This window comes from Oncorhynchus gorbuscha, unplaced genomic scaffold (assembly GCF_021184085.1).
Source record: "Oncorhynchus gorbuscha isolate QuinsamMale2020 ecotype Even-year unplaced genomic scaffold, OgorEven_v1.0 Un_scaffold_1304, whole genome shotgun sequence".
Lineage (NCBI taxonomy): Eukaryota > Metazoa > Chordata > Actinopteri > Salmoniformes > Salmonidae > Oncorhynchus > Oncorhynchus gorbuscha.
The window spans coordinates 77,501-92,500 of NW_025746121.1; the positions used below are offsets into that span (position 1 = coordinate 77,501).

A 15,000-nucleotide genomic window follows, 5' to 3' on the forward strand; every position below is an offset into this window, starting at 1 on the left:
TCCCTCCCTATATTCCTCTCCAGTTCTTTGCGTCCATGATCTCAACATTCACCCTGAATTTCTTCCTGTCTATCTACAATAATAAACCTGGAGATCTCTCCAGCCCTGGTCTTATCAACTTCGGACGCTCTCGAGAGTGAGTCCTAAACCCTGTGTGTCTCTCTGTCTGTTAGTGTCTGTCTGTTATTGTGTCTAGTCCTAAACCCTGTGTTGTCTCCCTGTCTGTTATTGTGTCTAGTCCTAAACCCTGTGTTGTCTCCTATTGTCTAGTCCTAAACCCTGTGTTATCTCTCTGTCTAGTCCTAAACCCTGTGTTGTCTCCTGTCTGTGTCTAGTCCTAAACCCTGTGTTATCTCTCTGTCTAGTGTGTCTAGTCCTAAACCCTGTGTTGTCTCCCTGTCTGTTAAACCCTTGTGTCTAGTCCTAAACCCTGTGTTGTCTCCCTCTCTGTCTACAGAGTGTCTGTCCTAAACCCTGTGTTATCTCTCTGTCTAGAGTGTCTAAAACCCTGTGTTATCTCTCTGTCTACAGAGTGTGGCCTACAACCTCTATGAGATTCCCTTGTTCATTGTAATGGGAGCTGCAGGTAAGAGCCCACTGCTTGTCTAGTTGTTTCACAGGACCCGCGTTGGTCCTCCCTCTACAGTAGAGTTGGTCTGACCTTCACACAAATGAAAAAGGCAGAGGCTTGTTACTCATATAGGTGGTTGTCATAGCTACCTTACTCATATAGGTGGTTGTCATAGCTACCTTACTCATATAGGTGGTTGTCATAGCTACCTTACTCATATAGGTGGTTGTCATAGCTACCTTACTCATATAGGTGGTTGTCATAGCTACCTGAGTTACTCATATAGGTGGTTGTCATAGCTACCTTACTTACTCATATATGTGGTTGTCTTAGCTACCTGAGTTACTCATGTATGTTACTCATGTATGTTGTCTTAGCTACCTGAGTTACTCATATATGTGGTTGTCTTAGCTACCTGAGTTACTCATATATGTGGTTGTCTTAGCTACCTGAGTTATAGCTACAGTTATATGTGGTTGTCTTAGCTACCTGAGTTACTCATATATGTGGTTGTCTCTACCTGAGTTACTCATATATGTGGTTGTCTTAGCTACCTGAGTTACTCATATATGTGGTTGTCTTAGCTACCTGAGTTACTCATATATGTGGTTGTCTTAGCTACCTGAGTTACTCATATATGTGGTTGTCTTAGCTACCTGAGTTACTCATATATGTGGTTGTCTTAGCTACCTGAGTTACTCATATATGTGGTTGTCTTAGCTACCTGAGTTACTCATATATGTGGTTGTCTTAGCTACCTGAGTTACTCATATATGTGGTTGTCTTAGCTACCTGAGTTACTCATATATGTAGTTGTCTTAACTACCTGAGTTGAATGCACTTGACTGTGAGGCCCAGTTCCAAATGGACCCCTAGACCCTACACCCCTATGCACTAGTGGAGGCCCAGTTCCACATGGACCCCTAGACCCTACACCCCTATGCACTAGTGGAGGCCCAGTTCCACATGGACCCCTAGACCCTACACCCCTATACACTAGTGGAGGCCCAGTTCCACATGGACCCCTAGACCCTACACCCCTATGCACTAGTGGAGGCCCAGTTCCACATGGACCCCTAGACCCTACACCCCTATGCACTAGTGGAGGCCCAGTTCCACATGGACCCCTAGACCCTACACCCCTATGCACTAGTGGGGGCCCAGTTCCACATGGACCCCTAGACCCTACACCCCTATGCACTAGTGGAGGCCCAGTTCCACATGGACCCCTAGACCCTACACCCCTATGCACTAGTGGGGGCCCAGTTCCACATGGACCCCTAGACCCTTATGACTCCATCTTGCCTTCTGATAGGCTAGGTGAATTGTTTAACCATATTGCTTCTACCAATCAAATCCTCTCAGATCTCCACCAAGTGCACAGGGCTTAGGGGTCCATTTGGGATTGGGCCTACGCCTCTATGGATAAGAGTGTCTGCTAAATGACGTACATGTTAATGTTGATTGATATCTTTCTATATGTCCATCTGAAACAGGTGGATTGTTGGGAGCCCTGTTCAATATCCTCAACTACTGGCTGACTATATTCAGGATCAGGTAACTGTTCAATATCCTCAACTACTGGCTGACTATATTCAGGATCAGGTAACTGTTCAATATCCTCAACTACTGGCTGACTATATTCAGGATCAATATCCTCAACTACTGGCTGAACTACTCAACTACTGGCTGACTATATTCAGGATCAATATCCTCAACTACTGGCTGACTATATTCATCCTCAACTACTGGCTGACTATATTCAGGATCAATATCCTCAGGATCAATATCCTCAACTACTGGCTGACTATATTCAGGATCAGGTCAATATCCTCAACTACTGGCTGACTATATTCAGGATCAGGTATCAATATCCTCAACTACTGGCTGACTATATTCAGGATCAATATCCTCAACTACTGGCTGACTATATTCAGGATCAATATCCTCAACTACTGGCTGACTATATTCAGGATCAGGATCAATATCCTCAACTACTGGCTGACTATATTCAGGATCAATATCCTCAACTACTGGCTGACTATATTCAGGATCAATATCCTCAACTACTGGCTGACTATATTCAGGATCAATATCCTCAACTACTGGCTGACTATATTCAGGATCAATATCCTCAACTACTGGCTGACTATATTCAGGATCAATATCCTCAACTACTGGCTGACTATATTCAGGATCAGGTAATTCAGGATCAATATCCTCAACTACTGGCTGACTATATTCAGGATCAATATCCTCAACTACTGGCTGACTATATTCAGGATCAATATCCTCAACTACTGGCTGACTATATTCAGGATCAGGATCAATATCCTCAACTACTGGCTGACTATATTCAGGATCAATATCCTCAACTACTGGCTGACTATATTCAGGATCAGGATCAATATCCTCAACTACTGGCTGACTATATTCAGAATCAGGATCAATATCCTCAACTACTGGCTGACTATATTCAGGATCAGGATCAATATCCTCAACTACTGGCTGACTATATTCAGGATCAATATCCTCAACTACTGGCTGACTATATTCAGGATCAGGATCAATATCCTCAACTACTGGCTGACTATATTCAGGATCTAATATCCTCAACTACTGGCTGACTATATTCAGGATCAGGATAATATCCTCAACTACTGGCTGACTATATTCAGGATCAGGATCAATATCCTCAACTACTGGATCAATGACTATATTCAGGATCAGGATCAATATCCTCAACTACTGGCTGACTATATTCAGGATCAATATCCTCAACTACTGGCTGACTATATTCAGGATCAATATCCTCAACTACTGGCTGACTATATTCAGGATCAATATCCTCAACTACTGGCTGACTATATTCAGGATCAATATCCTCAACTACTGGCTGACTATATTCAGGATCAATATCCTCAACTACTGGCTGACTATATTCAGGATCAGGATCAATATCCTCAACTACTGGCTGACTATATTCAGGATCAGGATCAATATCCTCAACTACTGGCTGACTATATTCAGGATCAATATCCTCAACTACTGGCTGACTATATTCAGGATCAATATCCTCAACTACTGACTATATTCAGGATCAGGATCAATATCCTCAACTACTGGCTGACTATATTCAGGATCAATATCCTCAACTACTGGCTGACTATATTCAGGATCAATATCCTCAACTACTGGCTGACTATATTCAGGATCAATATCCTCAACTACTGGCTGACTATATTCAGGATCAATATCCTCAACTACTGGCTGACTATATTCAGGATCAGGATCAATATCCTCAACTACTGGCTGACTATATTCAGGGATCAATATCCTCAACTACTGGCTGACTATATTCAGGATCAATATCCTCAACTACTGGCTGACTATATTCAGGATCATCATATCCTCAACTACTGGCTGACTATATTCAGGATCAATATCCTCAACTACTGGATATATTCAGGATCAATATCCTCAACTACTGGCTGACTATATTCAGGATCAATATCCTCAACTACTGGCTGACTATATTCAGGATCAGGATCAATATCCTCAACTACTGGCTGACTATATTCAGGATCAGGATCAATATCCTCAACTACTGGCTGACTATATTCAGGATCAATATCCTCAACTACTGGCTGACTATATTCAGGATCAATATCCTCAACTACTGGCTGACTATATTCAGGATCAATATCCTCAACTACTGGCTGACTATATTCAGGATCAATATCCTCAACTACTGGCTGACTATATTCAGGATCAGGATCAATATCCTCAACTACTGGCTGACTATATTCAGGATCAGGATATATTCAGGATCAATATCCTCAACTACTGGCTGACTATATTCAGGATCAGGATCAATATCCTCAACTACTGGCTGACTATATTCAGGATCAATAATATCCTCAACTACTGGCTGACTATATTCAGGATCAATATCCTCAACTACTGGCTGACTATATTCAGGATCAATATCCTCAACTACTGGCTGACTATATTCAGGATCAATATCCTCAACTACTGGCTGACTATATTCAGGATCAGGATCAATATCCTCAACTACTGGCTGACTATATTCAGGATCAGGATCAATATCCTCAACTACTGGCTGACTATATTCAGGATCAATATCCTCAACTACTGGCTGACTATATTCAGGATCAATATCCTCAACTACTGGCTGACTATATTCAGGATCAATATCCTCAACTACTGGCTGACTATATTCAGGATCAATATCCTCAACTACTGGCTGATATATTCAGGATCATCCTCAACTACTGGCTGACTATATTCAGGATCAATCAACTACTGGCTGATATATTCAGGATCCTCAACTACTGGCTGACTATATTCAGGATCAGGATCAATATCCTCAACTACTGGCTATATTCAGGACAATATATTGGCAGGATCAATATCCTCAACTACTGGCTGACTATATTCAGGATCAGGATCAATATCCTCAACTACTGGCTGACTATATTCAGGGATCAATATCCTCAACTACTGGCTGACTATATTCAGGATCAATATCCTCAACTACTGGCTGACTATATTCAGGATCAATATCCTCAACTACTGGCTGACTATATTCAGGATCAATATCCTCAACTACTGGCTGACTATATTCAGGATCAGGATCAATATCCTCAACTACTGGCTGACTATATTCAGGATCAATATCAATATCAACTACTGGCTGACTATATTCAGGATCAATATCCTCAACTACTGGCTGACTATATTCAGGGATCAATATCCTCAACTACTGGCTGACTATATTCAGGATCAATATCCTCAACTACTGGCTGACTATATTCAGGATCAATATCCTCAACTACTGGCTGACTATATTCAGGATCAGGATCAATATCCTCAACTACTGGCTGACTATATTCAGGATCAGGATAATATCCTCAACTACTGGCTGACTATATTCAGGATCAGGATAATATCCTCAACTACTGGCTGACTATATTCAGGATCAGGATCAATATCCTCAACTACTGGCTGACTATATTCAGGATCAGGATCAATATCCTCAACTACTGGCTGACTATATTCAGGATCAATATATCCTCAACTACTGGCTGACTATATTCAGGATCAATATCAATATCTCAACTACTGGCTGACTATATTCAGAATCAGGATCAATATCCTCAACTACTGGCTGACTATATTCAGGATCAATATCCTCAACTACTGGCTGACTATATTCAGGATCAATATCCTCAACTACTGGCTGACTATATTCAGGATCAATATCCTCAACTACTGGCTGACTATATTCAGGATCAATATCCTCAACTACTGGCTGACTATATTCAGGATCAATATCCTCAACTACTGGACTATATTCAATATCAATATCCTCAACTACTGGCTGACTATATTCAGGATCAATATATCCTCAACTACTGGCTGACTATATTCAGGATCAATATCCTCAACTACTGGCTGACTATATTCAGGATCAGGATCAATATCCTCAACTACTGGCTGACTATATTCAGGATCAATATCCTCAACTACTGGCTGACTATATTCAGGATCAATATCCTCAACTACTGGCTGACTATATTCAGGATCAATATCCTCAACTACTGGCTGACTATATTCAGGATCAATATATCCTCAACTACTGGCTGACTATATTCAGGATCAATATCCTCAACTACTGGCTGACTATATTCAGGATCAGGATCATCCTCAACTACTGGCTGACTATATTCAGGATCAATATCCTCAACTACTGACTGACTATATTCAGACTCAATATCCTCAACTACTGGCTGACTATATTCAGGATCAATATCCTCAACTACTGGCTGACTATATTCAGGATCAATATCCTCAACTACTGGCTGACTATATTCAGGATCAGGATCAATATCCTCAACTACTGGCTGACTATATTCAGGATCAATATCCTCAACTACTGGCTGACTATATTCAGGATCAATATATTCAGGATCAATATCCTCAACTACTGGCTGACTATATTCAGGATCAATATCCTCAACTACTGGCTGACTATATTCAGGATCAATATCCTCAACTACTGGCTGACTATATTCAGGATCAGGATCAATATCCTCAACTACTGGCTGACTATATTCAGGATCAATATCTCAACTACTGGCTGACTATATTCAGGGATCAATATCCTCAACTACTGGCTGACTATATTCAGAATCAGATCAATATCCTCAACTACTGGCTGACTATATTCAGGATCAATATCCTCAACTACTGGCTGACTATATTCAGGATCAGGATCAATATCCTCAACTACTGGCTGACTATATTCAGGATCAGGATCAATATCCTCAACTACTGGCTGACTATATTCAGGATCAATATCCTCAACTACTGGCTGACTATATTCAGGATCAATATCCTCAACTACTGGCTGACTATATTCAGGATCAGGAACTCAATATCCTCAACTACTGGCTGACTATATTCAGGATCATCAGGATCAATATCCTCAACTACTGGCTGACTATATTCAGGATCAGGATCAATATCCTCAACTACTGGCTGACTATATTCAGGATCAATATCCTCAACTACTGGCTGACTATATTCAGGATCAGGATCAATATCCTCAACTACTGGCTGACTATATTCAGGATCAGGTAACTCAATATCCTCAACTACTGGCTGACTATATTCAGGATCAATATCCTCAACTACTGGCTGACTATATTCAGGATCAATATCCTCAACTACTGGCTGACTATATTCAGGATCAGGATCAATATCCTCAACTACTGGCTGACTATATTCAGGATCAATATCCTCAACTACTGGCTGACTATATTCAGGATCAATATCCTCAACTACTGGCTGACTATATTCAGGATCAATATCCTCAACTACTGGCTGACTATATTCAGGATCAATATCCTCAACTACTGGCTGACTATATTCAGGACTCAATATCCTCAACTACTGGCTGACTATATTCAGGATCAATATCCTCAACTACTGGCTGACTATATTCAGAATCAGGATCAATATCCTCAACTACTGGCTGACTATATTCAGGATCAATATCCTCAACTACTGGCTGACTATATTCAGGATCAGGATCAATATCCTCAACTACTGGCTGACTATATTCAGGATCAATATCCTCAACTACTGGCTGACTATATTCAGGATCAATATCCTCAACTACTGGACTATATTCAGGATCATCCTCAACTACTGGCTGACTATATTCAGGATCAGGATCAATATCCTCAACTACTGGCTGACTATATTCAGGATCAATATCCTCAACTACTGGCTGACTCAATATCAATATCTCAACTACTGGCTGACTATATTCAGGATCAGGAACTCAATATCCTCAACTACTGGTTGACTATATTCAGGATCAATATCCTCAACTACTGGCTGACTATATTCAGGATCAGGATCAATATCCTCAACTACTGGCTGACTATATTCAGGATCAATATCCTCAACTACTGGCTGACTATATTCAGGATCAATATCCTCAACTACTGGCTGACTATATTCAGGATCAGGTAACTGTTCAATATCCTCAACTACTGGCTGACTATATTCAGGATCAATATCCTCAACTACTGGCTGACTATATTCAGGATCAATATCCTCAACTACTGGCTGACTATATTCAGAATCAATATCCTCAACTACTGGCTGACTATATTCAGGATCAGGATCAATATCCTCAACTACTGGCTGACTATATTCAGGATCAGGATCAATATCCTCAACTACTGGCTGACTATATTCAGGATCAATATCCTCAACTACTGGCTGACTATATTCAGGATCAATATCCTCAACTACTGGCTGACTATATTCAGGATCAGGTAACTGTTCAATATCCTCAACTACTGGCTGACTATATTCAGGATCAATATCCTCAACTACTGGCTGACTATATTCAGGATCAATATCCTCAACTACTGGCTGACTATATTCAGGATCAGGATCAATATCCTCAACTACTGGCTGACTATATTCAGGATCAATATCCTCAACTACTGGCTGACTATATTCAGAATCAATATCCTCAACTACTGGCTGACTATATTCAGGATCAATATCCTCAACTACTGGCTGACTATATTCAGAATCAGGATCAATATCCTCAACTACTGGCTGACTATATTCAGGATCAATATCCTCAACTACTGGCTGACTATATTCAGAATCAGGATCAATATCCTCAACTACTGGCTGACTATATTCAGAATCAGGATCAATATCCTCAACTACTGGCTGACTATATTCAGGATCAATATCCTCAACTACTGGCTGACTATATTCAGGATCAATATCCTCAACTACTGGTTGACTATATTCAGGATCAATATCCTCAACTACTGGCTGACTATATTCAGGATCAATATCCTCAACTACTGGTTGACTATATTCAGGATCAATATCCTCAACTACTGGCTGACTATATTCAGGATCAATATCCTCAACTACTGGTTGACTATATTCAGGATCAATATCCTCAACTACTGGCTGACTATATTCAGAATCAGGATCAATATCCTCAACTACTGGCTGACTATATTCAGGATCAATATCCTCAACTACTGGCTGACTATATTCAGAATCAGGATCAATATCCTCAACTACTGGCTGACTATATTCAGAATCAGGATCAATATCCTCAACTACTGGCTGACTATATTCAGGATCAATATCCTCAACTACTGGCTGACTATATTCAGGATCAGGATCAATATTCTCAACTACTGGCTGACTATATTCAGAATCAGGATCAATATCCTCAACTACTGGCTGACTATATTCAGAATCAGGATCAATATCCTCAACTACTGGCTGACTATATTCAGGATCAATATCCTCAACTACTGGTTGACTATATTCAGGATCAATATCCTCAACTACTGGCTGACTATATTCAGGATCAGGATCAATATCCTCAACTACTGGCTGACTATATTCAGAATCAGGATCAATATCCTCAACTACTGGCTGACTATATTCAGAATCAGGATCAATATCCTCAACTACTGGCTGACTATATTCAGAATCAGGATCAATATCCTCAACTACTGGTTGACTATATTCAGGATCAATATCCTCAACTACTGGCTGACTATATTCAGGATCAATATCCTCAACTACTGGCTGACTATATTCAGGATCAATATCCTCAACTACTGGTTGACTATATTCAGGATCAATATCCTCAACTACTGGTTGACTATATTCAGGATCAGGTAACTGTTCAATATCCTCAACTACTGGCTGACTATATTCAGGATCAATATCCTCAACTACTGGCTGACTATATTCAGGATCAGGATCAATATCCTCAACTACTGGCTGACTATATTCAGGATCAATATCCTCAACTACTGGCTGACTATATTCAGGATCAATATCCTCAACTACTGGCTGACTATATTCAGAATCAGGATCAATATCCTCAACTACTGGCTGACTATATTCAGAATCAATATCCTCAACTACTGGCTGACTATATTCAGGATCAATATCCTCAACTACTGGCTGACTATATTCAGGATCAATATCCTCAACTACTGGCTGACTATATTCAGGATCAATATCCTCAACTACTGGTTGACTATATTCAGGATCAGGATCAATATCCTCAACTACTGGCTGACTATATTCAGGATCAGGATCAATATCCTCAACTACTGGCTGACTATATTCAGGATCAATATCCTCAACTACTGGCTGACTATATTCAGGATCAGGATCAATATCCTCAACTACTGGCTGACTATATTCAGGATCAATATCCTCAACTACTGGCTGACTATATTCAGAATCAATATCCTCAACTACTGGTTGACTATATTCAGGATCAATATCCTCAACTACTGGCTGACTATATTCAGGATCAATATCCTCAACTACTGGCTGACTATATTCAGGATCAATATCCTCAACTACTGGCTGACTATATTCAGGATCAATATCCTCAACTACTGGCTGACTATATTCAGGATCAATATCCTCAACTACTGGCTGACTATATTCAGGATCAATATCCTCAACTACTGGCTGACTATATTCAGGATCAGGATCAATATCCTCAACTACTGGCTGACTATATTCAGAATCAGGATCAATATCCTCAACTACTGGCTGACTATATTCAGGTTACTGGTTGACTATATTCAGGTTACTGGTTGGCTATATTCAGGATACTGGCTGACTATATTCAGGTTACTGGTTGACTATATTCAGGTTACTGGTTGGCTATATTCAGGTTACTGGTTGACTATATTCAGGTTACTGGTTGGCTATATTCAGGTTACTGGTTGGCTATATTCAGGTTACTGGTTGACTATATTCAGGTTAATGGTTGGCTATATTCAGGATCAGGTTACTGGTTGACTATATTCAGGTTACTGGTTGGCTATATTCAGGATCAGGTTACTGGTTGGCTATATTCAGGATACTGGTTGGCTATATTCAGGTTACTGGTTGGCTATATTCAGGATCAGGTTACTGGTTGGCTATATTCAGGTTACTGGTTGACTATATTCAGGATCAGGTTACTGGTTGGCTATATTCAGGATCAGGTTACTGGTTGGCTATATTCAGGTTACTGGTTGACTATATTCAGGTTACTGGTTGGCTATATTCAGGATCAGGTTACTGGTTGGCTATATTCAGGATACTGGTTGGCTATATTCAGGATACTGGTTGGCTATATTCAGGTTACTGGTTGGCTATATTCAGGATCAGGTTACTGGTTGGCTATATTCAGGATACTGGTTGACTATATTCAGGATACTGGTTGGCTATATTCAGGATACTGGTTGGCTATATTCAGGTTACTGGTTGGCTATATTCAGGATCAGGTTACTGGTTGGCTATATTCAGGATACTGGTTGGCTATATTCAGGATACTGGTTGACTATATTCAGGTTACTGGTTGGCTATATTCAGGATACTGGTTGGCTATATTCAGGATACTGGTTGGCTATATTCAGGATACTGGTTGGCTATATTCAGGTTACTGGTTGGCTATATTCAGGATCAGGTTACTGGTTGGCTATATTCAGGATACTGGTTGGCTATATTCAGGATACTGGTTGACTATATTCAGGTTACTGGTTGGCTATATTCAGGATCAGGTTACTGGTTGGCTATATTCAGGATCAGGTTACTGGTTGGCTATATTCAGGATCAGGTTACTGGTTGGCTATATTCAGGTTACTGGTTGGCTATATTCAGGATCAGGTTACTGGTTGGCTATATTCAGGATCAGGTTACTGGTTGGCTATATTCAGGATACTGGTTGGCTATATTCAGGTTACTGGTTGGCTATATTCAGGTTACTGGTTGGCTATATTCAGGATCAGGTTACTGGTTGGCTATATTCAGGATACTGGTTGGCTATATTCAGGATACTGGTTGGCTATATTCAGGTTACTGGTTGACTATATTCAGGTTACTGGTTGGCTATATTCAGGATCAGGTTACTGGTTGGCTATATTCAGGATCAGGTTACTGGTTGGCTATATTCAGGATCAGGTTACTGGTTGACTATATTCAGGATACTGGTTGGCTATATTCAGGTTACTGGTTGACTATATTCAGGTTACTGGTTGACTATATTCAGGTTACTGGTTGACTATATTCAGGATCAGGTTACTGGTTGACTATATTCAGGTTACTGGTTGGCTATATTCAGGATCAGGTTACTGGTTGGCTATATTCAGGATCAGGTTACTGGTTGGCTAGGTAGGGTTGTGGTCTAAGTTTTTAAGAACACACTCCCCCTGAGGGGTAGGCTACAAAACAGATCAATGAGTTAACCAGTTAACTTTAATGAATATACAGAAATAGCTGTTGATTTTCTGAAGAAACAACGACTCAGATATGTGTTTTCAAGACAGGTGGGGTGTTGTGAGACAGGTGGGGTGTTGTGAGACAGGTGGGGTGTTGTGAGACAGGTGGGGTGTTGTGAGACAGGTGGGGTGGTGTGAGACAGGTGGGGTGGTGTGAGACAGGTGGGATGGGGTGGTGTGAGACAGGTGGGGTGGGGTGGTGTGAGACAGGTGGGGTGGGGTGGTGTGAGACAGGTGTTGTATATAGTGGTGGTGTTAGACAGGTGTTGTATATAGTGGTAGTGTTAGACAGGTGTTGTATATAGTGGTAGTGTTAGACAGGTGTTGTATATAGTGGTAGTGTTAGACAGGTGTGTTGTATATAGTGGTAGTGTTAGACAGGTGTGTTGTATATAGTGGTAGTGTTAGACAGGTGTTGTATATAGTGGTGGTGTTAGACAGGTGTTGTGTATAGTGGTAGTGTTAGACAGGTGTTGTATATAGTGGTGGTGTTAGACAGGTGTTGTATATAGTGGTGGTGTTAGACAGGTGTTGTATATAGTGGTAGTGTCAGGAACAGGTGTGCTGTCCAGGTGACTGTTGTCAGGTACAGGTGTGCTGTCCAGGTGACTGTTGTCAGGTACAGGTGTGCTGTCCAGGTGACTGTTGTCAGGTACAGGTGTGCTGTCCAGGTGACTGTTGTCAGGTACAGGTGTGCTGTCCAGGTGACTGTTGTCAGGTACAGGTGTGCTGTCCAGGTGACTGTTGTCAGGAACAGGTGTGCTGTCCAGGTGACTGTTGTCAGGAACAGGTGTGCTGTCCAGGTGACTGTTGTCAGGTACAGGTGTGCTGTCTGACTCCAGGTGACTGTTGTCAGGTACAGGTGTGCTGTCCAGGTGACTGTTGTCAGGTACAGGTGTGCTGTCCAGGTGACTGTTGTCAGGTACAGGTGTGCTGTCCAGGTGACTGTTGTCAGGTACAGGTGTGCTGTCCAGGTGACTGTTGTCAGGTACAGGTGTGCTGTCCAGGTGACTGTTGTCAGGTACAGGTGTGCTGTCCAGGTGACTGTTGTCAGGTACAGGTGTGCTGTCCAGGTGACTGTTGTCAGGAACAGGTGTGCTGTCCAGGTGACTGTTGTCAGGTACAGGTGTGCTGTCCAGGTGACTGTTGTCAGGAACAGGTGTGCTGTCCAGGTGACTGTTGTCAGGAACAGGTGTGCTGTCCAGGTGACTGTTGTCAGGTACAGGTGTGCTGTCCAGGTGACTGTTGTCAGGTACAGGTGTGCTGTCCAGGTGACTGTTGTCAGGTACAGGTGTGCTGTCCAGGTGACTGTTGTCAGGAACAGGTGTGCTGTCCAGGTGACTGTTGTCAGGTACAGGTGTGCTGTCCAGGTGACTGTTGTCAGGAACAGGTGTGCTGTCCAGGTGACTGTTGTCAGGAACAGGTGTGCTGTCCAGGTGACTGTTGTCAGGTACAGGTGTGCTGTCCAGGTGACTGTTGTCAGGTACAGGTGTGCTGTCCAGGTGACTGTTGTCAGGTACAGGTGTGCTGTCCAGGTGACTGTTGTCAGGTACAGGTGTGCTGTCCAGGTGACTGTTGTCAGGTACAGGTGTGCTGTCCAGGTGACTGTTGTCAGGTACAGGTGTGCTGTCCAGGTGACTGTTGTCAGGTTACAGTTGTGCTGTCCAGGTGACTGTTGTCAGGTACAGGTGTGCTGTCCAGGTGACTGTTGTCAGGTACAGGTGTGCTGTCCAGGTGACTGTTGTCAGGTACAGGTGTGCTGTCCAGGTGACTGTTGTCAGGTACAGGTGTGCTGTCCAGGTGACTGTTGTCAGGTACAGGTGTGCTGTCCAGGTGACTGTTGTCAGGTACAGGTGTGCTGTCCAGGTGACTGTTGTCAGGAACAGGTGTGCTGTCCAGGTGACTGTTGTCAGGAACAGGTGTGCTGTCCAGGTGACTGTTGTCAGGTACAGGTGTGCTGTCCAGGTGACTGTTGTCAGGTACAGGTGTGCTGTCCAGGTGACTGTTGTCAGGTACAGGTGTGCTGTCCAGGTGACTGTTGTCAGGAACAGGTGTGCTGTCCAGGTGACTGTTGTCAGGTACAGGTGTGCTGTCCAGGTGACTGTTGTCAGGTACAGGTGTGCTGTCCAGGTGACTGTTGTCAGGTACAGGTGTGCTGTCCAGGTGACTGTTGTCAGGTACAGGTGTGCTGTCCAGGTGACTGTTGTCAGGTACAGGTGTGCTGTCCAGGTGACTGTTGTCAGGTACAGGTGTGCTGTCCAGGTGACTGTTGTCAGGAACAGGTGTGCTGTCCAGGTGACTGTTGTCAGGTACAGGTGTGCTGTCCAGGTGACTGTTGTCAGGTACAGGTGTGCTGTCCAGGTGACTGTTGTCAGGTACAGGTGTGCTGTCCAGGTGACTGTTGTCAGGTACAGGTGTGCTGTCCAGGTGACTGTTGTCAGGTACAGGTGTGCTGTCCAGGTGACTGTTGTCAGGTACAGGTAACAGGTAGCTATCTGAGAACACATCTCCTCTCCTTCCTTTTATACCTGCAGCGCTGTGGGATATAAA

General features: G+C 42.4%; 1 pseudogene; it reads left to right on the plus strand.

The window, feature by feature from the left end:
- Positions 1–15,000, plus strand: part of LOC124022134 — an 87,556-nt pseudogene that overhangs the window by 49,622 nt on the left and 22,934 nt on the right.